Source organism: Pituophis catenifer, unplaced genomic scaffold, assembly GCF_029215685.1.
Source record: "Pituophis catenifer annectens isolate HBS135680 unplaced genomic scaffold, rPitCat1.0.hap2 SCAF_5, whole genome shotgun sequence".
Classification (NCBI taxonomy): domain Eukaryota; kingdom Metazoa; phylum Chordata; class Lepidosauria; order Squamata; family Colubridae; genus Pituophis; species Pituophis catenifer.
Window position 1 is genome coordinate 28,561,409 of NW_027256885.1, and position 25,037 is coordinate 28,586,445.

At 38.9% G+C, this 25,037-nt stretch overlaps 1 pseudogene; it reads left to right on the forward strand.

Moving 5' to 3' along the window:
- Nucleotides 1-13,948, forward strand: part of LOC139317601 (uncharacterized) — a 39,246-nt pseudogene extending 25,298 nt beyond the window's left edge.
- The last annotated feature ends 11,089 nt before the right edge of the window (nucleotides 13,949-25,037 follow it).

Sequence of the window (25,037 nt, forward strand, 5' to 3'; positions counted from 1 at the left end):
CACTTCTTTATATATCTAATTGGACAAGACCAGATATCGCTTTACCACTCAATTTATTATCCAGACATGTCAGCAAGCCAACAATGTATCACTGGGAAGCTGTTAAAAGAATTTTAAGATATCTGAAAAGTACACTAGACTTTTGTTTAATGTTAGAACCTAACGATAATAAAGAACCAAAGCTTACATGTTACGCAGATGCGGACTGGGCTGGAGACACCTCATGTAGAAAAAGCACATCTGGCTATATATTCCTCTTAAATGACTGTCCAGTTTACTGGTACACTGGTAAACAAGAACTAGTGGCCACTTCAACGACAGAAGCAGAATATGTTTGTTTATCCAAAGCTGCAAATAACCTTGTATGGTTTAATGATTTAATTTCAGATGTTTGGAAAAAACCTGCTTTGCCTTTTGTTATGCATGAAGACAACAAAGCAGCCATTGAAATATCTAGATCTGACGCCATTGGACAAAGGTCCAGACACATAGATATAAAATTTAAACATGTGAGACAATTATCTCAGGATGGATTTATTAAAGCAGTGCATTGTGATACTTCAGAACAATTAGCTGACATATTGACAAAGCCTTTACCTTCTAAGCAGCACAAATATTTAACTTCTAAATTGTATGTTTTGTATTGTCCTGAATCTGAATGTAATTGGTGTTGCATAACGAATCGGCATTTAGAGGGGGATTTGTCAGATGTAAATGCCTTATTCTCCAATGTGTAAATAGTATATGAACGGGGTATCAGGGGTTAATTTATTCTTCACTCCTTAATGTATTCATAATTCACCACTCCCACATCTAGCTCCTCCCATTGTATATATAAGGAGCTGTCTGCATCTTTTTCCTTGCTTCTATCTGTGAATATTCAGTGAATATAGAATGCCTGCTGTAAATAAAAGAAAATATATTCAAACCTCTAACTCTCACTAATCTTATTGAGTCTGATCCTGAAAATATTGCAACAGGTTTAACTACGGGTGAAACAAAGTTGATATTGTACATGATAACAGCTGCAAGATTATTGATAGGTAAATATTGGAAGAATGAAGTTTTGCCCACGATTGAGGAATGGACTTTGAAGATGGCCAGTTTTGCAGAGATGGCGAAGATCTCAGCATTTTTAAAAGACTGTTCACAAGAGACTTATGAATGGGAATGGAAAAAGTGGATAGATTATGTTCAGAACAAATATCAAACTAGGAAGTACCAAATAGCTTTTAATTGAAAATGATATTTTAAGATAGAAATATTTCAGTGTAATGAAGATGAAAAATTTACAAGGAGGAGGGAGGGGTTCAAGTTTTATATAAGTTTCATATCAAGGGGTTTTTTTTACCTGATATAAGTATATTGTGTGGAAGTCCGGGGGGAGGGGAGGGTTAGGGAGGGATAGGGAGGTTGGGAAGTTTGGGGTGGGTAGAGGGGGGGGGGGGAAAGGGGTGAAAATGTAATTGTAAAACTTTTGCAATAAAAAAAAAATATTCCCAAAAAGAAGATAAAATTTACTCCACAGTTCTTTTTGTTAGGCATAATTACAGATTGTACTGTTATAGAGACTAAGTTGATTTTAAATTTAATAACAGCAGCCAGACTCTTGGTGGCACAGTACTGGAAGAAGGAAGACTTGCCTACTATTGAAGAATGGACACTAAAAGTAGTGAATTTAGCAGAGATGGCTAAAATTTCAGCGTATTTGAAGGACCATTCAAATGAAAGATATATATTGGAATGGAGAAGATGGATTGACTATTCAAAACAAATATCGGACTAAAAAGTTTCAAATAGTTTATGAATGAAATCTATATTTTCTTTATGAATATGTTTAGCTAGTTGAAAGGGGAGTTAAAGAGCAAGGGGGAGTTTGGAGACCACAGAAAGTTAGCCTATTTTAGCTTATGTTTGTTATGCTATACCCTGTTTTTGCTCTGGGAAGTCCGGGGGAGTGGGTGTCGGGGGGAGGGGGGTTGGAGGGAGAGGGGGGGATGGGGGGGTGGGAGGGGGGAAATTGTAATGATTGTTAAAACTTTTTAAATAAAAAAAAAAGAAATCCTATGACCTACATAGGAGTAAAAAAAAAACTTTTTACAACCCTGTAATCCCTTAATTTGGGGTAGGAATAGAGCACAGTAAATTCAGTAGTATTGCAACCTAAAACAATATTGGAGTTGTACCCTACCTCTTTTGAATATCTGCTTACAGCTTTTCTCCCCTCTTTCCTACTTACAGAAGATTAATGGTTTACATAGGATACATATTTTATTGTTTTATATCCCCATTTTGGTGGTAGGATGGGGATTGTATTTCTTTGATCTTTTCTGTTCTTCATTTTTCTGGGGTTTGAAGGAAGTGCTAAGAAAAAGGCACCACATCCTATTTCCCCATCTACCTTTCCATTGGTTTCCAGATTTCCCTGCCTTTTCTTCTCTACTTCTTATTTTATGCAATTATCCAGAGTTGCCTAAAATCATTGCAATGTCTGGAACTTATTACAATGAAATAGTGCAAAGGAGTGATTTTTCACTCTAATAAAAGGATAAAACTTGTCTAATGATAAAACTTGTTGAACTAGATTCAGAATGAATTTCTTCCTACTTAACATTCCTCTAATCCACCAAACTAAGTATTTACCTTCCTACCTTCATTTTCTTTCCCTAAATTTCAGATTGTTTCTAAAGCCCTTTTGCAAAAGATGAAACAGTTATTGATGTTCAGTTCCAAATATAATTTCTTCTGGAAACTGGACTATTGTTTTTCCCAACACCAACCACATTTACTGAAAACTAACATATTTTTCTCCCTTTTTGGCAAAAGAAGAAGTCTCTCTGTCTTCTGTATGTACCCTGTAGATCCGAATTTGTGTAAAAGAAGCTGCCTCACAAACTCGCATCTAGGGGAATATGTAGTTGACACAAACCCTACGGAGCAGAGTGTAGCCTTAAAGGAAGAAGTAGAAAAAGAAAGAATAAATTGAACTCATTTTTTTTTCTTAAGATTTTTCCTTTTTGTTGAGTGTGGCCCTTGGTGCACCTTCTTCTGTGAGCTTTAATGGAATATATGTTACTGGCAATGTGTGAAAATATGGCGTTGTATAGAATGTCTAGGAAATTTATAGAATGTGTGACTTTTTAGGAAAAGTAAGAAATGTCTGCAATATTTTAATATGCTATATACTTTCCCTAAGAATTGTATATAATACCTATGCATTATATAGAATGACAAGAACTATTTAGGCAAACTATGAAAAGAGTCATAAAAAGGGTTAGGCCGTTAGGGTTAACCATTTATTGAAAAGAGGTATACAAAAGTGAAAGAAGAAATGCAAAATAAAGTACAGGACTTCTTACTGGGGAAAAAATTAGAAAAAGACCAGTATTGACCTATTTGTTGCAACAAGGAAGGTTGGAATGGCATATAAATTAAACTAATAATAATAATAATTTTAGTGGGAGTATTTTATAGTTTACAGGTTTGCCTTTTGACATTGCATAGAATGCAGAGGTGGGTTTCAGCAGGTTCTGACCAGTTCTGGAGAACCGGTAGCAGAAATTTTGAGTAGTTCAGAGAACCGGTAGTAAAAATTCTGACTGGCCCCGCGCCCATCTAGTCTCTGTCTCCCAAGTCCCAGCTGATTGGGAGGAAATGGGGATTTTGCAGTAACCTTCCCCTGGATTGGGGAGGGAATGGAGATTTTACGGTATCCTTCCCCTGGAGTGGGGTGGGAATGGAGATTTTACAGTATCCTTCCCCTGCCATGCCCACCAAGCCACGCCCACCAAGCCATGCCATGCCCATCAAGCCACACCTACAGAACCGGTAGTAAAAAATTTGAAACCCACCACTGATAGAATGCCTAGGAAATGTGTGAAATATTAAGCGTTTCATACTTTGACGTCTTATTTTTTCATTCTATAGATTTCCTAGGCATTCTATAAAATGCCTAATTTCATACATTGACATTGTTTTCTAAAATACCTATCACAGGTGGGTTTTTTTTTTTCACTTTTTACTATCACCAAACATTTTCAATTGTTTTCTATTGCAATGAAATCTTATTGTGGGTGGGTGGGAGAAGCACAGTAGTAGATTCCTGCCTCATGGAGTTTACAAAAGAAAGATGGCACCGTAAGGCGTGATGAAAAAGGGACACTCAGGATTTATGCCTGCCTGCGTGTATATGTGCATGCAGTCCTGTTGTATAGAACCCCTGTATCCACTTATACTTTTAAAAAATCTGATTTCTTCAATTAATGCCCATCACAATCTGATGAATGTAGTCCCAATTCTTCTGCTTAATGTTTATGATTTTTCTCTCCTAAACTTGGGAAAGAGAACCAGTCTAAACCAGAAGCTAAGTCATTTAAAGGATGACTTGAATTGGTTAATGATGTTTTTATCGATCCCAAATAACCTCTATCTATCTTCATCACTGGCTTGACTCACTCTCCAAATTTAAGCAGGCAAGAAAATAAATACATCATAAACACATACACCCCGTTCTTTCCCATCCAGTTTATTTGTTCTCAACAAACGTTTGTTATTTTTGAGGGTTTTTTAAAATATTCGCTACATAAAGAGACATTGGGGGCGTTTAGTTTTGACGAAACATCCGCGGATAAGCCGGGCAAGGATGGGAGTTTAAGATTTTGTATCTTCCTTATTTTGGAGAGATTATGGAATACCCGATTTTGGGGGAAATGAAATTGTCACATGTAAATGCCTTATTCTCTAATATGTAAATAGTATATGAACGGGATATCAGGGGTTAATTTATTCTTCACTTCTTAATGTATTCATACTTTACCACTCCCATACCTAGCTCCACCCATTGTATATATAAGGAGCTGCACGCACCCATTCCTTGCTTCTATCTGTGAATATTCAGTGAATATAGAATGCCTTGTGTAAATAAAGAGAGATATATTTGAACTCTTAACTCTTACTAGATTTATTGAGTCTGATCCTGAAAATATTGCAACAAGCTGGTAGCAGAGGATGGTTGAATTGACTCAATAAAAACTTAAATATGTCTAAGAGAGATAGGCCCAACACCAGGGCATACAGCAAAGAAATGGAAACGGATCAAGAAATAATCGATGAGTCCACAAATGCGATTTCGAGAGAATCTGAAGAATACACCACTGAAGACGAAGAAATAATAAATGAAAATGATGACCGAGAGGAAATCAAAATAGAAAACAACGAACTCAGGTCAGAGATATTAAAACTGTTAAAAAGCCAGAAGAACGATGAAAGCCTCATCGCGAACCTCCAAGATATGCTGAAAAACAGCGGAGCAGCGAGAGAGAAGCACATCGCTACTGAAAAGCCAAAAGATTCAAAAATAGTGAGTGATACGATTACAGAAAAAAACGCTATGAAGAAGAAAAACGGTGATCCCACGCAAAATTTTGAATGGCAGCCATCTTGGTTTCAACAGACCTCCAGGGTGAGCGAAGCAGAGCCAATCAGAAAACTCGATTCAAAATTTCTGGCGCGAAAGACATTACTAGATAATGAAAACGAAAAAGAAAAGTCAAACACCTCAGAAGGATCAGAATCGGAAAGTGAAGGTGATTCAACAGATACTCAAATAAAGTCAGCAATGAAAACGCTTTTTGCTGCATTTGGACCGAAACTAAAGATTACCAAAAAGTCAACTAGAAAGCAAGCGAGCAAGCCAACGTCTCAAAATCTACCCGCCCCCATCCTGACGACGAGAGCATCGACGCCTGAACCCAGAGAGCCCTGCAGATACCGCCCCACACCGCAGACCGATGCAAGCACCAACGCTCTCAAGAGAAGAAAAAGAACAACCGCCATCGTCAGGACTCCCAAGATCGAGCCGGAGACCGATTCATCTGAGGAGGAGCAGAACGAGCGAGCCGCAACGACGAGAACCTCTCACGACGACTCCAGGGACGAAATAAGCAACGCGCATGCGCAAGACTACGCAGACAGCCCAGGAAGACATGAGTTGCTGAAAGGATCGTGCAGGCTCGTTGCGAGCATTCCCACGCCGTTTTGTAATTTCCAGCATTTACGAGACCACGGACTACCTCCGGTTGTAAGTAATGGACCCAATAATGTCGGAAACTTGCCCAGTGACTTCCCAAAGCTGAGAATAGATGGCATTAATTTACAAGAATGGTATCAGCAGCTCCAGGTTGTCTTTATGAAAGAAAACTTACTGTTTTTTATCACTAATCCCCCAAAAAGACCTTGGACTCTAAAGTTAGACTGCTTACACCATAGAGCATTTTTCTTATTAATTTCTAGTGTATCTCCTGCTATGTATCACAGCATTAAGCAAAATCTGACTGTCTCAGAAATTATTCAATGCATGTTCAATTTATTTCACAGTGATAGTGTAGCTACTACCACAAGAATGTCTAAAGATTTCTTTTCTTCTAGGATAAAACCAGGGGTTTCCATAAGTGAACATTTAATATCTTTAAACAAAATAAGAGCTGAACTGCATTTAAGGGGGGAGGTGATTTCAGACCAAACGATGAAAAGTGTTATCATCAACTCACTTGACCCATCATGGGATAATTATATGTCACATTTAGACACAATCAATCTAGGATACTTATCCATAGAAAGTCTATCCAATAAGTTAATAGCTGAAGACAATTCAAGGAGGAGTCGCTCTAACAACCACATAGAACACAAACCATATAGAAAAGTAGCTTTTCAAGAAAGATATAATGAAACATTTAGATGCCACAACTGTGGATCCAGGGAACACAATAGGAGAGATTGCCCCAAAATTTCAAAAGAAAGACATAGGTCAGAACACAGAAATAAATACAACTATAGACAGTCTTCCATTGATAGACATAGATATAGAAGCCCACCAAATTACAAAGAGCATAGAGGGGGCAGAGATAATTCAAAGGATAGAAAATCTGGTTCACTGAATGGACTAAACAAACAAGACAACACTAACATACAGCAAACTGAGAACAATAATTGGCTTATTGATTCTGGAGCAACTAATCACACCACTAATAATAAAAGTATATTATCTTCATTTGTAGAAGATAAATTTGTAATAAAGGTAGCTAACCAAGAAAGGGTCCAAGTATTAGGTAGAGGGAATGTAACCTTACCTGGCCTAGGAAAAATAGAGGGGGTATTACTAATACCTGAAATACCTCATAACATACTAAGTGCCATAAAACTAAGCAGAGATTCTGATATTAATATTGTGTTTTCAAAAGGAAAAGCGACCTTGGAGAAAAATAAAATAGATATAGGTACAGTAATGATTAAAGGAGGCCTACCTTATTTAATAACAAAGGAGAAATGGTTACACAACATTGATTCAAATATGGAAGATTGTATTGAACTAGATAATGGAAACATTAGCAACAGTGACAATGATGAATGTAAAGTAGCTCATGATCACAAGGATGCACATAATAAAAAAAAACCAAAAATAGGTAAGCCAATTCATGATGAGTGTGCTCATGTTTTACATAGGAAGTTAGGACATGCCAGTTTTCCTGTAGTACAAAAAATGACTGAACACGCAGAAGGTGTTAAAATAAAAAATTGTGAAAACTATTTGGAATGCTCAGTATGTAAATCTACAAAACTAAAAACTAGTCCCAGGCCTAGAAAATCAACAAGGTCAACCAACAAAATTTTTGATTTAGTACACATGGACCTGGTTGGTCCACTAACTCCATCAATCACTTATAAAAAACGTTACTTCTTAACCATTGTGGACGATTATAGTCGCTATGGGTTTGTTTACACATTAAAACACAAAGATGAAACTTTTCAGAAATTTAAAGAATTTTACAAACGCGTAGAAACACAACACAATATCAAAATAAAACAAATCATGACAGATAGGGGATGTGAATTCATGTCTAAGGAATTCTCCCAATGGCTGAAGGACAAAGGAATGTTACATTACACATCTAGCCCATTTTCTGCATTCCAGAACGGAATTGTAGAGAGGAAGAACTCAACATTACAAACCATGATTAGATGCACATTAGAAGATGCTGGCTTAAGCAAACAATTCTGGTCAGAAGCCCTACATTATTCCAATTACACACAAAATAGAACTTGGTCCAGCATTGTAAATAAGACACCATATGAAGTGATGTATAATAGGAAACCAAAATTAGCACACATGCACATATTTGGAGTCACTGCAGACGTACACATACCTAAACAATTAAGAAGAAAGGGAGAAAATGTGTCTAGAAGACTTAGATTTATGGGATATGAGACAGGTACAAAAGGATACAGATTCATTGATAATAATAACAAATTTATAGTTTCCAGAACAGCTGTGTTCCATGAACAGGCCGACTGGTCTAAAATACATCTTAATGAAATATTCCCAAGCAACAACACAGATACAAAATCCCAAGAGAAAAGGACTATAGAAAAGCAAAATGACAACAAACATAGAAACAAAACCAAAACATGGACAAATAGTCAACACAAAATAAAGACAGATACATTAACAAAAAAGGAAGCAAGATATTTGCACGATAATAATAGCAAACCTGAAAAAACAATTAGAAACACCAGAAACCAAATGCCAAATAAATACAAGGATTATATAATGCATATGGATGGAGAATCAACGAAACCTAATACGTATGAGGAAGTGTTAAAACTTCCTCGTAAAGAAAAAAAAAATGGGAATTAGCAATGACAAAAGAGATGGAAAGTTTACAAGGATTAGATGTATTTACACCTGCAATTGCACCAAAGGACAAAACCATTATTGGCACTAGGTGGATATATAAAATTAAAAATTTAGAGGGAGGCAATACTCTATACAAGGCTAGATTAGTTGCACAAGGTTATGCACAGAAATATCCGGAGGACTATACTGACACATACTCCCCCACAGTAAGAACTGAGAGTGTCAAAACAGCTCTAGTTGTAGCATCAGCACTCAATCTCGATGTATTCCAATATGACATACAGACTGCGTATTTACACGCAAAATTAGATAAGGAAATATATGTAAGAGCACCTCACAGTCAATACACAAACAAGAATGAGACTTGGTTATTAAACAAAAGTTTATACGGGTTAAAACAATCTGGTAAACTATGGTATGATTGTTTAGTAAAAGTACTTAAAACTATGGATTTCAATGCTACTACTGCTGATAACTGTTTCTTTGTTAAAAAGGGTGATGATTACATAGAATTTGTATTGATCTATGTGGATGACATTTTGTACATAGGTAAACATAAAGAAAGAAGAGAAACATTTGTAACAAAGCTAAATGAACATTTCTCATTGAAATCTTTAGGCAAAGTAAATAAGTATCTTGGTGTTCAAATTAGTAAAACTAGAAGAGGATTCAAGCTTTCTCAGAGAGATAAGATCATAGAACTCTTGAACAAATGTAATCTAAGCGATGCCAAACCCTGTGAGACTCCTATGCAGACTGACTTCCTAAGAAATGCAGATGAATCATCCCCTGAATTCAAAGATAACACATTCTATAGATCAATCATAGGTTCCCTTCTTTACATTTCCAATTGGACTAGGCCTGATATCGCTTTACCCCTCAATTTATTGTCCAGACATGTCAGCAAACCAACAATGTACCATTGGGAAGCTGTTAAAAGGATATTAAGATATTTAAAGAATACCTTAGATTTTTGTTTGATATTAGAGCCTAATAATGTCAAGGAGCCAAACCTCACATGTTACGCAGATGCGGATTGGGCTGGAGACACTTCATGCAGAAAAAGTACATCTGGTTATTTATTCCTCCTAAACGGTTGTCCAGTTTACTGGTACACTGGCAAACAAGATTTAGTGGCCACTTCAACGACAGAAGCAGAATATGTTTGTTTATCTAAAGCAGCAAATAACCTTGTATGGTTTAATGATTTAATTTCTGATGTTTGGAAAAAACCTGCCTTACCTTTTGTCATGCATGAAGATAATAAAGCGGCTATCGAAATATCTAGATCTGACGCCATTGGACAGAGGTCCAGACATATAGACATAAAATTTAAACATGTGAGACAATTATCTCAGGATGGATTTATTAAAGCGGTGCATTGTGAGACATCAGAACAATTAGCTGACATATTGACAAAGCCTTTGCCATCTAAGCAACATAAATACTTGACTTCCAAGTTATATGTTTTGTATTGTTCTGAATCTGAATGTAATTGGTGTAGCATATCGAATCGGCATTTAGAGGGGGATTTGTCACATGTAAATGCCTTATTCTCTAATATGTAAATAGTATATGAACGGGATATCAGGGGTTAATTTATTCTTCACTTCTTAATGTATTCATACTTTACCACTCCCATACCTAGCTCCACCCATTGTATATATAAGGAGCTGCACGCACCCATTCCTTGCTTCTATCTGTGAATATTCAGTGAATATAGAATGCCTTGTGTAAATAAAGAGAGATATATTTGAACTCTTAACTCTTACTAGATTTATTGAGTCTGATCCTGAAAATATTGCAACAGAAATATTAATATTTTTAAAATATCAAAAGGGAATGCAGAGTACTGATTGTTCGTGCTGCAGTGCAGAAGCCTATTTGGGTCCCGATATATTTTCCACATAAAATAATACCAACTGACTTCAACGGTACTTGCTTGCTTGTTGAAAGCGAGGTGGCAACGGAAAGGCTAAAAGAACACCCACTTTCCTCTTCCTTGATTATTTCTTTACCCGGGAATCCCAGGCTACCCCTCTATTGGTTCATCGAGTTCAGTTTTGTTCAGCTGACGGCAAAAGTAGGAGGGCTCTGCAAAACAGGAAAACGAGTGAGAAGTATATTTAGTATATTTTTGGGGTGTGCGTGTGTGAGAGTGAGCGAGAGACTGCGTGCCGGGGCGCGCGCTCTTGCAATTCCAAAATTAATAGCCATGAGTTCTTTCTTGATTAACTCCAACTATGTGGAACCCAAATTTCCACCATGCGAAGAATATTCCCAGCACGATTACCTTCCCAGTCATACTCCGGAATATTTCAGCGGCCAGAGGCGACGGAAGTACTTTTTCCAACACTAGGTGTTGTACCCAGCGCGGTCCGCCTGTAACCAGCCATCCTATCTTCTATGTCAGGGCTCTGGGCACCAGCCACCGGTCCTCTCCCCCAGGTGCCAGCATGCTCCGGCTGGACTTCAGAACAATCTGTCGGAACCAAACCATACTTGCGAATCCATCACGCCAAGCCCACCCGTAGCCAAAACTCTCTCAACCAAAGCCCGTCCTCTGGCAATGAGCCGGTAGTTTATCCTTGGATGAAGAAGGTTCATGTTAGCGCGGGTAAGTGAAGCTTAAAGAGTTGTTTGCTTTATACTAACCTGCATCTCTAAGTCTCGTTTGGAAGATTTAGGGAAAGGGAATAAAAGCTTATTGCCCCCGTTGTAAAAGAACCATTCCCCTTGGATATTTATCGTCTCCTTTGAAGTCCCTGTTTAATACCCTTCTTCAGAATCTCTGTCTTTCCCTTTCCTCTAGAAACGTTTTAAGGAGGCATGGACTTTTTTTAAAAAAATCAATTTTTACATTTCTTTTTCGAATTTAAGGAAAAAAAAACAACTTTGCCTGTCTCTTGATGGTTTGTCACAAACTATTTTCAGAGCACTGGAGGTGGCTATAAGGTGGACTTAGAGAAAAGAGGATTTAGTATGGAAGAGTGTCTTTACACGTTGGGAGAAACTTTATAGAACTTTGGGGTGCACACTCAACTCTCCGGTACACGTGGATGAATATTACATTACTCCGGGACACTTAAATTGCCGCCCCTGAGCTTATTAATGCCTGTTCATTTCGAGTGATTTCGGCGTACTTATGCTGGTTATCAGTCCAGTAAGGCGAGGCTTAACTGCACTTTATATTTAACTCCTATTTTTGGTGGATTCGGTTATTAAAGGTGTCGTTTCTCTCGTTTCTGCTTATAATTGCCGATAAATTGTAAGACCTATAAGATTTAAACGTGGCCTGCTATCCATAGCTTAAACCAGTCCTCGGTCACTCTCTTTCTCAGCAACGATCCCAAATACTTTAAGGAACAATAGCAAGTAAATGGGTTTACTCTAGATTAATTTTAAAGTCCTGCGGTTTAAATGCTTTGAAGAGTTTAGCTACCTAAATTTTGGCTGAGAATGAAGTGGGAGTTTTTAATGTAGGATGTTTAGATTTTAAGGCTGTGAAAGGCTGGAGGAAGAGGGAAGCTTCAGCTACAGTATATGGAATATGGAATAAATAGGGCAGCCTTTGCTAAAGGCGTCTGACAAAAAAAGGTCGAGCAGATATTCTACTTCAGGTCTTCTGATTAAGCCTGATTCATTTTAAAAACATGGAACTCCTGCACCCATGCACACTCATGGATGTATTTCTGCAATGGGCGGGTTTATTCAAAAGTAAGGTGTACTAAACGCAACGGGATGTGTTTAGTGGGTTGGTAGAGATTTGAGCCTGCGGTGCCACGAAGTCGCCCCGTTCAGAAGTTTCCGAGAGGGAGGAAGGAAAGAAGGAAGAATCCAAACTCTTGAGCAGATTTTTTTTTTGGGGGGGGGGGCGGCGGCGGCGGCGGCTGCGGTTTGCGATTTATTTTTGTTTTTGTGGGCTGCGTGAATGAGCGACTTCGTCAAATGAAGGCAGTTGTTTTATTTGTTTTAAAAGGGCAGAGTAACCTTCACATTCCCCACCCCCGCCCTTGTTCTTTTCTCCTCCCCGCTTCTTTTGTGCCTCTTCTTCCAGTCAACTCCAGCTACACCGGAGTGGGCCTAAGCGCTCCAGGACAGCCTACACAAGGCAGCAAGTGCTGGAACTGGAGAAGGAATTCCACTACAATCGCTATCTTACCCGGAGGCGAAGGGTGGAAATCGCTCATTCCCTCTGCCTGTCGGAGCGCCAGAACAAGATATGGTTTCAAAACTGGTGGATGAAATGGAAAAAAGACCACAAGTTACCAAATACTAAGATCCGATTAAATGCTGCTGCCAGCTTGCCGGTGCCAGGCGGTGCAAGAGGCCTCCAGGACCGAATCAATGGGCCGGTCCCGAAACCCACCCCCAACCTATAACTGTCCTTGAGCTCGACATGAGTGTGGGTGTGGGTGGACGCGTGTGCTAAGAACTCATTGGAAGGGAAAGTTGCTTTGTGACTTTGTGACCTGAGAAGAAAGATAGGGGTCGTTGGGGAAGGGAAGAAAGGTGGGTGGTGTGAGGGATCTCACGAAGAATGATGGTTCATTGAGGGCGCTTCCAAGAAAAGGTCAGCACACAAGGATGCAATCAAATTAAGTCTTTATTTAGAAGTAAAAATGGAGTAAAATAAGGTCCCAGGCATGGAGGCATCCATGCCTGGATTGAGCCCATGGGTCAGTCCCATAGGAGACTAGAACAAGAGCAGGCAAAAGGGTAAAAGCAAAAGGGCAAAAAAAGGGAAGAGTAGCCCCTGTGCAGGGGTTCTTATAGGGGCCCCTGGCCCCTCCCTTACAAGGTGTGTGAGGGGGCCGGAGGGCCATTAACTTTCCCCAATGGGGCTGCAGGGGCTGGAGCCCCTTGACCCACCAGTGGGATCAAAGGTGTCTCTTTGCCCCCATCTGGTGGCCTTTGAAGAGACTGCCATGGCTGGCACAAAACACCTAACAGGTGGGTTCACTATTTATATGAGAAAGAGGGGACAAAGGAGAAGGGGGTACTTTTCCCATTGGCTGATAAGCCGGGTTGTGTTTGGGGGTAGCTTCTCTGTTTCTACTGTATAGGAGGTAAGGGTTTCCAGATTTGGATAAGATGGATCCTTTCTTTATCCTTAATCAAGCCAAACTCATTTGTCATCTTTACTGTCTGGTACAAATGAAGGACCTTATGCTAGCCCGTAGCTAGACAGCCAGAGTCCTCTTTAATAAATGAGTCCTGGTTTCACCTAAGGACTGGACTTTTCCCCCCACCCCCATCTCCCCTTTCTTTCTCTTTCGTCTTTCGCAATGGCTGGTGAATGTAGCAAGGAAGGGCCCAAGAGAAAGAAAGTGTAGGGAAACAATAATAAAGATAGAAAATAAAATACTGATATACTAGATTTAGTAAAAGCTTGTTATTCTGTAATCATTAGGTTCCTGTAACATATATATTGTGCTTTTTGTATCACATATATTATTCCTTTCTATTTGTATCTCCTGTTACAAACATATTGTCATTAGAAAAATGTATGTATCTCTGAAATGTATCTGGTATTTGTCAAACGTATGTCCCTACCATTTGACCTGAACTCATATCAATCTAAAAGCATGGTACGACTAGCCATCAACAAAGGAATAAACTATACCTCAGTCCTAATTTATGCCTGATCTGGATAAGATCTGATCTTCCAGAGCCAGGGGCTAAGTAGCCAATTAAGTAAACAAAGAAATGCTTAAGATAAGACTAATTGGAAGTTTAGATTCCTTTGCAGGGCAACAAAGAATACACAAACATAAATTAAGGGGCCAGAGTTAGGGATCTAACTGGTGCTTTAAAGGTATAAAAAGTGGTTACATCTTCTCTGAAGATGTGAACCCTCCCATATACATATCTCTTTGTATGTGTTTGGAATGGTTTTACCCAGCCTTTTGTCTTTGTTCAAAGATTAAATGTTGATTCTTATTCAAGCCTCCGTTTAAGTCTTTCTTTTTGGTTCACTGAGAGCTTAAGCGTATAGCCGGACCTTACAAAAGGAAATAAAAGGAGGAAGGCAACAAAAAAAAAAAGGGGGGGGACGTGAAATAGTAAAACTATTAAAAAGATGGGGGCCTCTTCAGATTAAATATATAACATGGGAAACATGGAAAGCAGAGTGGGCTGTGTATTTCAGTCTATAAAGTTGATTATAGCATAAGGCCATCTGCATTCTAGTAGCCATTAAAATGGAAGGGGGCATTATAAATAAGAGTGCCTCTCTGGTGGCTTTACACCTGAATTTGGACCCAATTATGTATAAAGATGGATCTTCAGGGAATTCTCCTGGGAAGTTAGGGGTGAGGGGGGGAAGATATATATTTGTGGTCTCTACCTTCCCTGCATCATTCTTTCACTGGCACAAATCCTTTTTCTTTCCCTCCCCTCCCTCTACGACATTCCAAATGTCAGCGTTCCAGAAAACCCCCAACTCCCAGTAAAAACGCGGAAGCAGGCATTTTCCAAAGTTCCTTTTACTAGAATAGGTATACTGGCACATCTGGGAAATCCCGAATCTGAAAAGCCCGGGCTTTCCTTCAGTAATTCAAAGCTCCCAAAACCACCCCCTTTCTCCTCAATCGATCACATGCTCCAATCAACGTCCGTTCCACCTCAACCCAGCCCCTGACCGATAGGAAGAATGCTATTATGTCTACTAATTCCCCTCTCCTAAATCCCCCCTCCTACTTTCCCACACATGAGGAGGTGTGGGAAAGTAGGCATTGACGCTTCCGGCCTAATATGGCTTCCAAGGCTGACACCAAAATGTGTTGATGCCAGAGAACTGTGTGGAGGGGGAGAAAATGCCTCCCTCTTTTGGTTTTGTACACATACAAACATGTACATAGTGTACCACAAAATAAAACATTTTATTGTGAACACGACTCCTGTGTTTTTCAGAATCTGTTAACAGCAGCAAAAATACTGACAGCGTTCCTTTGTTATGATTGTTCACCTCCCACTCCCACCCCACCCCAGTAATTCTTTTAGGTTCTCAAAGATTTTAATTGTCCATTTCTAAACCTAAATTTCTCTAACAAATGAAAGATGGTTGGCCATAGGCTATATCCGTGATGGCGAACCTATGGCACCTCTCTGGGCACGTGTGCTGTCACCAGCTGCTCTTCTGGGTTCTGTCGCTGCATGCACACCAGCCAGCTGGTCTGGTGTGCATGCACGCAGCGGGCAGCTGGTCATCTTCCATTAAACAGTGTGTCATCTGGGTACATATATTTTGTGCAAATATTTTATACAATAACAATTACAATTTACAGCCATATTTATCATTTTATCTATTCTTAACTTAATACTAATACTAATATTTACCTTACCTAATACTATAACAATCCTCTTAACTTATTTAACTTTGTCAAAACATTTTCTTTATTTCACTCTTCTGCTTTTTTCCACTTTTCATATTTATTCTCTAACCATTGATAAAATAATTCCCATATATTATAATCAGATTGTTCCTTCTCTTTAAAATTTGAGTCTTAACCAGGGGTGAAATGCTCCTGGTTCGCGGCGGGTGGTTCAGAGAACCGGTAGCAAAAATCCCTGTGCGCCCCCCCCCCATGCCCAGCTGAGCCGTGTGATTATCAGAGGCTGTTTTTTTTACTTTTAAAAGCATTTTTTCTACAACCTCTTCGGCAGAAAAAATGCTTTTAAAAGTAAAAAAAAAAAAAAGCCTCTGATGATCGCGGCTCAGCTGGGATCGTCAGAGGCTTTTAAAAGCATTTTTTTCTGCAACCTCTTCAGCTGGTTATACGAGGTTGTAGAAAAAATGCTTTTAAAAGTTAAAAAAAAAAGTTGGCCACGCCCACCCAGTCACATTACCTCCCCCCACCAAGCCACGCCCACAGAACCAGTAGTAACAAATTTTACATTTCACCACTGGTTTTAACCTATTCATTTCTGCACATTCTAATATTTTCCTAATCATATTCTCATCCGTAGGGATATCTTCATTTTTCCAATTTTATGCAAATACAATCCTAGCTGCAGTTATTACATGAATTATCTTTTTTTTAATTATTTTAAAAACAAAACTTTATTAAACATATAAAAAGTAAAATGTTGTACCATATATATACAAGATACGTATATTAATACAAACAACAATCCATAAAAAGAAAAAGTGATTTTGGTCTCACGTCCATTATATTATTAATGGTGCATATTTGTTAATATCATCATACAGAATTTTACATTTACTCTCATTTCTATGAATTATCCAATTATACCACCTATTCCACGCTATATAACCTTTTGAGTCTACCTTATCCTTCATTTCAAATGTTAGTTTGTCCATTTCCACACAATTATAGATCTTTTGGATTATCAATTGGTCTGTTGGCAGTTGATCTGTTTTCCAATATTGGGCAAGCACCAATCTAGCTGCAGTGACTGTGTAATATTAAGTACTTTATTTCTTTCCTATAGTTTTCTTTAATTATCCCTAGTAGGAAAATCTCTGGTTTGAGTTCTATTTTTTCTGATGTTATTTCTGTTAACCAAATTCTTATTTTTTCCCAGTATTTCCTAATTTTTGGGCCAAGCCACCAGACATGGAAGAAGGTGCCCTGTGCCTGATTACACTTCCAACAGATTGGACTTAAATTTGGATACATTTTTGCTAATCTCGAAGGTGCCAGATATCATCTATACCACATTTTGTATTGATTCTCTTTATAAACCACTGATTTTGTTATAATTATTTTCCCATACGTTTTCCCAATCTTCCAATTCTATATTATGCCCAATATTCCTTGCCTACGCTATCATTTGTCCCTTTACTAATTCCTCTGCTAAATCAAATTCCAGTAGGTATTTATATATTTTTGAAATCAATTTCTCTTCCGTGGCTTGTAAAAGTTTATCCAACTGATTTGGTTTTAATTCAATTCCTCCTTCCTCTTGATCCTTTTTATATCTTGTTTTAATCTGAAGATAGGGCCACCAATCTATTTTTATTCCTTGATCTCTGAGTTCCTCTTGTGTTTTTAGTGTTCCTTCTGGATCCAAAATTTCATAATATCTTACCATTTTTTGAATTGCTAAGGTATTGGGGTGTATTACCGCCTTCATTGTGGATAGCCATCCAGGAACTTTCATATAGTGTTTACTTTTAATTTCTTGCCATGTATAAATTAATGAATCTTTTAATATATGATTGCAAAAATACCTATGCGTTTTGTTCCTGGGGCTCCACAAGAAGGCGTGCCACCCCATCAACAAATCATGTCCCTCTAAGGTTAACAGTCTTTGGTTTTTCAGATTCACCCATTCCCTGATCCATGTTGCTCTATAATATGTCTCCCATGCTGGGAGTCCAAATCCACCTCTGCCTCTATCATCCTGCAAAATACTTAATTTAATTCTTGCCTTTTTTCCTTCCCACACAAATTTTGTAGTTATCTTATTGAGATTTACAAAAAAAAAATTATCCAATTTTACTGGAATTGTCTGAAATAAGTAAAGTAGCTTCGGCAGTACATTCATCTTTATAGCTGCTATCCTCCCTAATAATGATAATTTCAGTTTTTCTAAATCCTCTTTTATTTGTTGAACTAAAGTCACATAATTATTCTCCTTTATAGTTGAGCATCTAGCTGTCAAATATATGCCTAAATACTTAACCTTTTTTGCTATTTGTAATCCTAATTCTTTAATTAATTCCTCTGTTTGTTTCCCTGTTACATTTTTTGTTAACATTTTGGTCTTATCTTTATTAATTTTTAAGCCAGCCACCTTTCCAAATTCCTCTATTTCTCTTATCAATACATCAGCTCGACACGTTTGTCAGCAGGAGAGGCATCTAAGGCCGGCTGGCGAATCCACAGAAAGGCAGTGGGGATTGTTGTTAGACATTCGGGTTAGGAGTGGTGACGGGTTCGATGGGTTCTGGTGGTGGTGGTTGCTAATACTTGCGCATAGGCTGCGGGTCAGGGTTGCCTGTACAAAACCATCATCTGCAATGCCGTCTGCACCTCTCAAAATGCGGAAGTACTATTGGCTCGGAAAGGAGGAAATGAGGAGCAGCTGTGAAAGATAAATGTATGTGGGTGGGGCGTGGGCGCGGTCAGCACGCTGATTTAAAAAGCGTTGACTAAACCTAACATTCAGCACTGACTTTGTTACATCCGTACTTGGCTTTTCCCTGATACCTGACCGTTGCGGATTAAAGATTGTTTGGCTAAACTCTGTTTTCCTGTTTGGTGGTTCATCTGAAGAGCCGCCCAGCTGCAGATCAGAAGAGCTGAGAATTGGTCCTGTTTTTAATGGTTCTTCTATGAAAAATACAAGGTCATCCGCAAATGCTTGGGCCTTGTATTCCTCTCGCTTTACATTCAATCCTTTTATCTTTTTGTTTGATCTAATTCTTATCAATAAATTTTCCAATGTCAGAATGAAAAGCAAGGGTGAAAGTGGACATCCCTGCCTTACTCCTTTTTTTATTTCAAAGAAATTTGTAAAGTCTCCATTTACTATTATACTTGCTTTTTGTTTTGTGTATATGGAGGCTATTATATTTTCAAATCTCTCCCCAAATTTCATGTTTTTTATTTGCTGAAGCATAAATTGCCAATTGACCTGATCAAAAGCCTTTTGGGCATCCAGAAAGATCAGAGCTACCTGTCTCTCTGGATGCACCTCATAATATTCTAATACATTAATTACAATTCTTATAGTATTTTTTATTTGTCTCGCTGGTAAAAACCCATTTTGGTCCAGGTGTATTCTACAATTTAATATTTTTTTCATCCTGTTTGCCATTATATTCATAAAAATTTTGTAATCAGTGTTTAATAAAGAGATTGGTCTATAATTTTTTATTTGTGCTATATCTGCTCCTTCCTTCGGTATCAACGAAATGTATGCTTCTCTCCACGAATCTGGTAGCCTTGCCTCTATTAGTGCCTCATTACAAGTTTCTAACAATATCCAATCCAATACATCTCCTAATCCTTTATAGAATTCACTTGGTAGTCCATCCATCCCTGGGGATTTGTTAGTTTTTTGTTTCTTAATCGCCTCTCTTAACTCTTCTATAGTAATATCCCTATTTAATATCTCCCTTTCTTCCTCTGTTAAGACCGACATTCCCTCCCCATTTAGATATTGATTTATTTCCTCTTCTGTCACTTTATCTTGTTCATAGAGTTCTTGAAAAAATTGACATGCTATTTCCTTTTTCTTTTCTAAACTGTATTGCATTTTACCCCTTTTATCCTGTAGTTGCTGAATTGTTCTTTTCTCCCTTTCTTTTCTTAATCTGTATGCAAGCCATCTCCCTGGTTTATTCGCGTGTTCAAAATAATCCTGCTTTATAAATTTCAAGGCCTTTGCATAATTTTCCTGTTCCAATATATTCAATTTATGCTTAGCTGCTATCCATTTACCTCTAATTTGCTCATCCCCAGGTTTATCTTGTAATTTCTCTTCCCAATTTTTGATCTCTTCCTGCACATTATTATATTCTTTTTCCCTTTCCTTTTTTCGTTTTGCACTGTAGGCTATTGTTAATCCTCTCACATAAGCTTTCATTGTGTCCCACAGATTCTGAAGGGAAGTATGGTATTTTGTATTGTCTCTAAAAAACAACTCTAATTCTTTTTTCATTCGCTCTATATATTCCTTTTCCTTCAGTATCTGTGGACTCAACGTCCATCACCTCTTTTTCCTTTGATGTCCTTTCCATATCAACATTACAGGATTATGGTCAGCCCAATTGTTTGACATTATTTCTACTGTTTCTACCTCTTGAATAAGTGTCTTAGTTATCCATGCCATGTCTATTCTGGACCAGGACTTGTGAGGATTGGAATAATATGTAAATTTCTTTGCCTCATGATTGCAGAATCTCCAACTGTCTATTAAATTTAATTCTTCTACTAGGTCCGTAAAAGTTCTAGGAAGTACATTTTTCTTTTGTTTGTTATTCTGATCACTGCTATAATCCTTTTTTACATCTACAATTGCGTTGAAGTCGCCAATTAAACATATGTTCTCTATTTTTTCTTCTATTATCTTTTCATGTACTTTTTAATAAAATTTTAGTTGTCCACTATTCGGCGCATAAATGACCACCAATAAAATGTTTTTATATTCTAATTTTATCTCTATCATCAATATTCTTCCTGTTGGATCTACATATCTCAAATTACCCTCTATTCCTTCTCTAGTGTACACCACTATTCCTCTTTTCTTTTCTTCCGCTAATGCTACAAATGATTCCCCTAATTTTTTACAGTGTAAGTATTTTTTTGTCCTGTTTCCTTATGTGCACCTCTTGGAGGCACACAATTTCCATTTTTTGTTTTGCCACTTTTCTAAAGATTTGGTGTCGTTTAGTTGGAGAATTAAGACCATTTACATTTAATGATAAGATTTTAAACTTTTGTTCCATTCCTTTGTGGTTCTACTACAGACTATTTTCTATTACTTCCTGTCTCTTCTCTTAGCTCTTGTTCTCACTCCTTCTTCCTCTTGAAGTTCCACTTCTTCCTCTTTGTCTCCATACTCTAATACCTTTTCCTGCTCTTCCTGTCTTTGGGCCCCTTTAGTCCTCTGTTCTGGCTCCTCCCTATTACTATTTACTCCTTCTATACCCATCACTTGGTCATGGAGGTTCTGTGCTTTGCTCTGTGAATCCACTTTAATTTTTTTCCCTTGCCACGACACCAACATTCCCTCCGGTGTTATCCATCTAAACGGTATGTGCTGCTTATTTAATAGTTTGGCTAGGAACCAGTATTCCTTTCTCAGTTCTCTTATTCTCTTTGGGACCTGCTTTAATGTGATTATTTCCTTGCCTCTATAAAACATGGGTTCATTTTTTGTTATTTTATAAACAATGTCTCTTACTTTTCTTTGCACAAATCGTACATGGACCTCGCTTGGTAATTTATGTTGTCTGGCGTAGTTCGTATGGACCCTATAGACCTCGTCCAGCTCGTTTATTATTTCGTCGTTATCTCGCTGGAGGGCCTCCACAATCACTTCTGCCATCACAAATGTCAGGTCCTCCTCTCTATCTTCGACCACGTTCTGAAACAGCAAATAGAATGAAGCTCTCTCCATCTCCAGGTGGATCACCGTACTTTCCAATTCTTTATTTAGCCCCATCATTTTCTGAACCAATGAGTCCAATTTTTCTTCTGTCTGTTCTGCTTTTTTTTTCTATAACCGTTATTCGTTGATCGTTTTTTTGTATGATTTCTTGTATTGAACGCATCTTTTCATCTAATTTTTGAATATCACTTTTGACTTCCCTCTTGATTTTATCCATATCCCTCCTCACTTCTTCATGATTCTTTGTCATACATTCCTGCATTTTTGCCATAGTCTCTTGAATTGCTGAGAGGGTAGTCTGCATGATTTGCATACTTGAAGTGGGGGGTTGTTTTTCTGCTGGGAACATTCCTTCTATTGTTCTCTGCGCTGCAGGAGAAGCTGAAGGTCCAGTCAATGTCAAAGTAGTTTTCTTTCCTACCTTCACAATGGTTGTGGTGGTGCTGGTCATTTCCTTTAGTATTCTATACTGTTCCCCTAAAATCCTATCTATCTTTTCCCAAATCACCATCCACTTCACTATTCAACCTCCTTTCTTTCCTTTCCTTATCCCTTATCCCTTACTACCAGATTATCAACTAGTCCACTACAATTCACAATGCGTTATATCCCAAAAAGCTTATCTATATATTATAATTTCTAACTTAATTAATAAAATTCTATTAAAAAGAGAAATTCATTAATACCTTAATAATCCAATTACTAAAGTTATTCCACTTTTAGTCTAAACCAGCAAATAAGCAAATATACAAATACTAATTTAATCAATTAAAAAGCTCTAATATTTTCTTTAAATATTTAAATAATTGAACTATTCACAAGGAAAAAATAAAGAAAACGCAAGAAAAAGTATAAAAGAAGAGAAAAAGTAAAAAGACAATAAATTTACCAATAATTAGTAGTAGTTTGCTATTAATTATAAATGTAAAAATTTAGATTCTGTTTGTTACTATATAAATAAATATATCAGGATATAAATTATATATAAATTATATATAAATGTACATAGTCCTTTCAGTTCTTGTAAGTTTTAAAGGTTCAGGTATAATCTTTCCTTTGAAATTTCAGTCTTTCACTCAAAAGTGACCATCAGCTAGTCCTTGCCTTCAAGATGGCGATCTCCAATCTGCACTGTCACTCTCATGCGCTCTTTATTTTTTGCCAGTCCACACTTCTTCTTTCATTAGAGCAGCAAATATAGGGGTAAAAGCAGAATCCCGTGTTCAGATTCGCTCCTCTTTCCCAGCCTCCTGGAACACTCACTTTCCTTCCGATCATCTCCTTTTCCACTCCACTCACCTGGTGTTCTCCTGCTGGTCTACAGTTCGCCCTCTTCCCGTTTTGCTCTCCTCACTTTTTGCCACCCGTTTGCACTCGGAGTCTTTCTTTCCTCTCCGCTGCTCTTTCGAACTCCTCCTTTCCAATAGTCCAAAAACTGGAAACTTCTATTTTCTGCTCTCACCGCCGAGTCTCACACCATACTCACTCTTCACTTCCTATTGCTCTAAACCGGGACGTCAAGCCTCTGGGTCAGCCATGTCGGCTGGCCTCTTCTGCGTCTGGATTGAGGGTCCTTCCTGGTGTGGGAGACCGCACCTCTCCACACCTCCTCCGAAGATTCCCTTCCTTCTTGCCGGTCCCACCAGGAGCGATCCTCACCCCCAAGCGTTGTCCTAGCTCAGCTCCAGCACGCATGCGCGCTCTGGCCAACTGATTTCCGGGCCTTCTGGGCCCACCGGAAGTCGGCAAATGGGCTGTTTCTGGCCTCCGGAGGGCCTCCGGGGGGGGAATGCTGTTTTCGCCCTCCCCAGGCTCCTAGAAAGCCTCTGGAGCCTGGGGAGGGCAAAAAACGGGCCTACCGGGTCCACCGTGCCAACACATGCCAAAAGCGGGGGGAGCATGGGGCACATAGAATTATGGGTGTGGGCACGCATGTGTGCGACCACCCCGCACTCCCCCCGCTTTTGGCATGCGATGGCAAAAAGGTTAGCCATCACTGCTCTATCGTATAACCAAAGTTTTTTGCCCATGCTATCATTGTTTCCTTCACTTCTTGTTCTTCTAGTTTAATATGTAGTAAATAACTATACATTTTTTATCACACTCTCATCTGTTCCTGTTAATATCTTATCCAATTCTGTCAATTCCGTATAAAAACCATATAATTTTGCAGCTTTTTCATATCTAGATTGTATTTGCAGTTACGTGTACCAAACCATATTAATCCCTCGTTTTTTCAATTCTTGATTAGTTTTGAGCTCACCCTTTTCAGTCAAAATATCTTTATATCTAACAATGTTTCCCATATTAATAGTATTTGGATGTATAAGTGCTTTCATCGTCGAAAGCCAAACCGGTATCTTCAAATAATGTTGTTCTCTAGTTTTCTCCCATGTTAACAATAAAGCATTTCTTATATAGCGTCTTTGAAAGAAACCACGTATCTTGTTTTTCCCATACCACAAGAAGGCATGCCAGCACAATTGCAAGTCATGTCCCTCTAATGTCAATAGCCTTGTATTTCTAAGTACAATCCATTCTTTCATCCATGTTTCCATGCATTTCATCAGCCGAGGGCCCAGGGTACTGGTGGGGGGGTGGCGGTTATTGTAAAAGAAGGTCTTGATCCTAGGGAGGCCACTGTACCTCAGATAGCCGGCTGTGAGTCTCTCCTTGTGAAGTGGGGCCATGGGAGGCAGATGGGCCTGCTGGTTGCGTACCTGGCTCCTTGCTGTGTGGCAGCGGCCCTGCCTGAGCTCCTCAACGTTATAGCCGGGGTGGCGGTTGATACCCCCAGGCTTTTAGTCATGGGGGATTTCAACCTGCCGTCCATCGGTGAAGCGTCTGAGGTGGCTCGGGAGTTCATGGCTTCCATGACGGCCATGGACCTGACCCAGTTAATTCAGGGCCCCACTCACATAGGAGGAAACATGCTGGACTTGGTTTTCGTCTCTGGTCAGTGGTTGAATGGCCTAGATATAGGGGATATAGTCATTGAACCCTTGTCATGGTCAGACCAGTCCCTCCTTAGACTTGACTTTCTGACCGCTACACCCCACCGCAGGGAGGCGGAACCGACCAGGTGGTTCTGCCCCAGGCACCTGATGGATCCTGATAGGTTCCGAATGGAGCTTGGGCCATTTCCTGAGACTCTGGCTCACGACTCGACGGAAGACCTGGTCGCCGCCTGGGATAGGGCGGCCGCTGGTGCTTTAGATCGGGTCGTGCCTTTGCGGCCTCTGACCCGGCGCCGAAT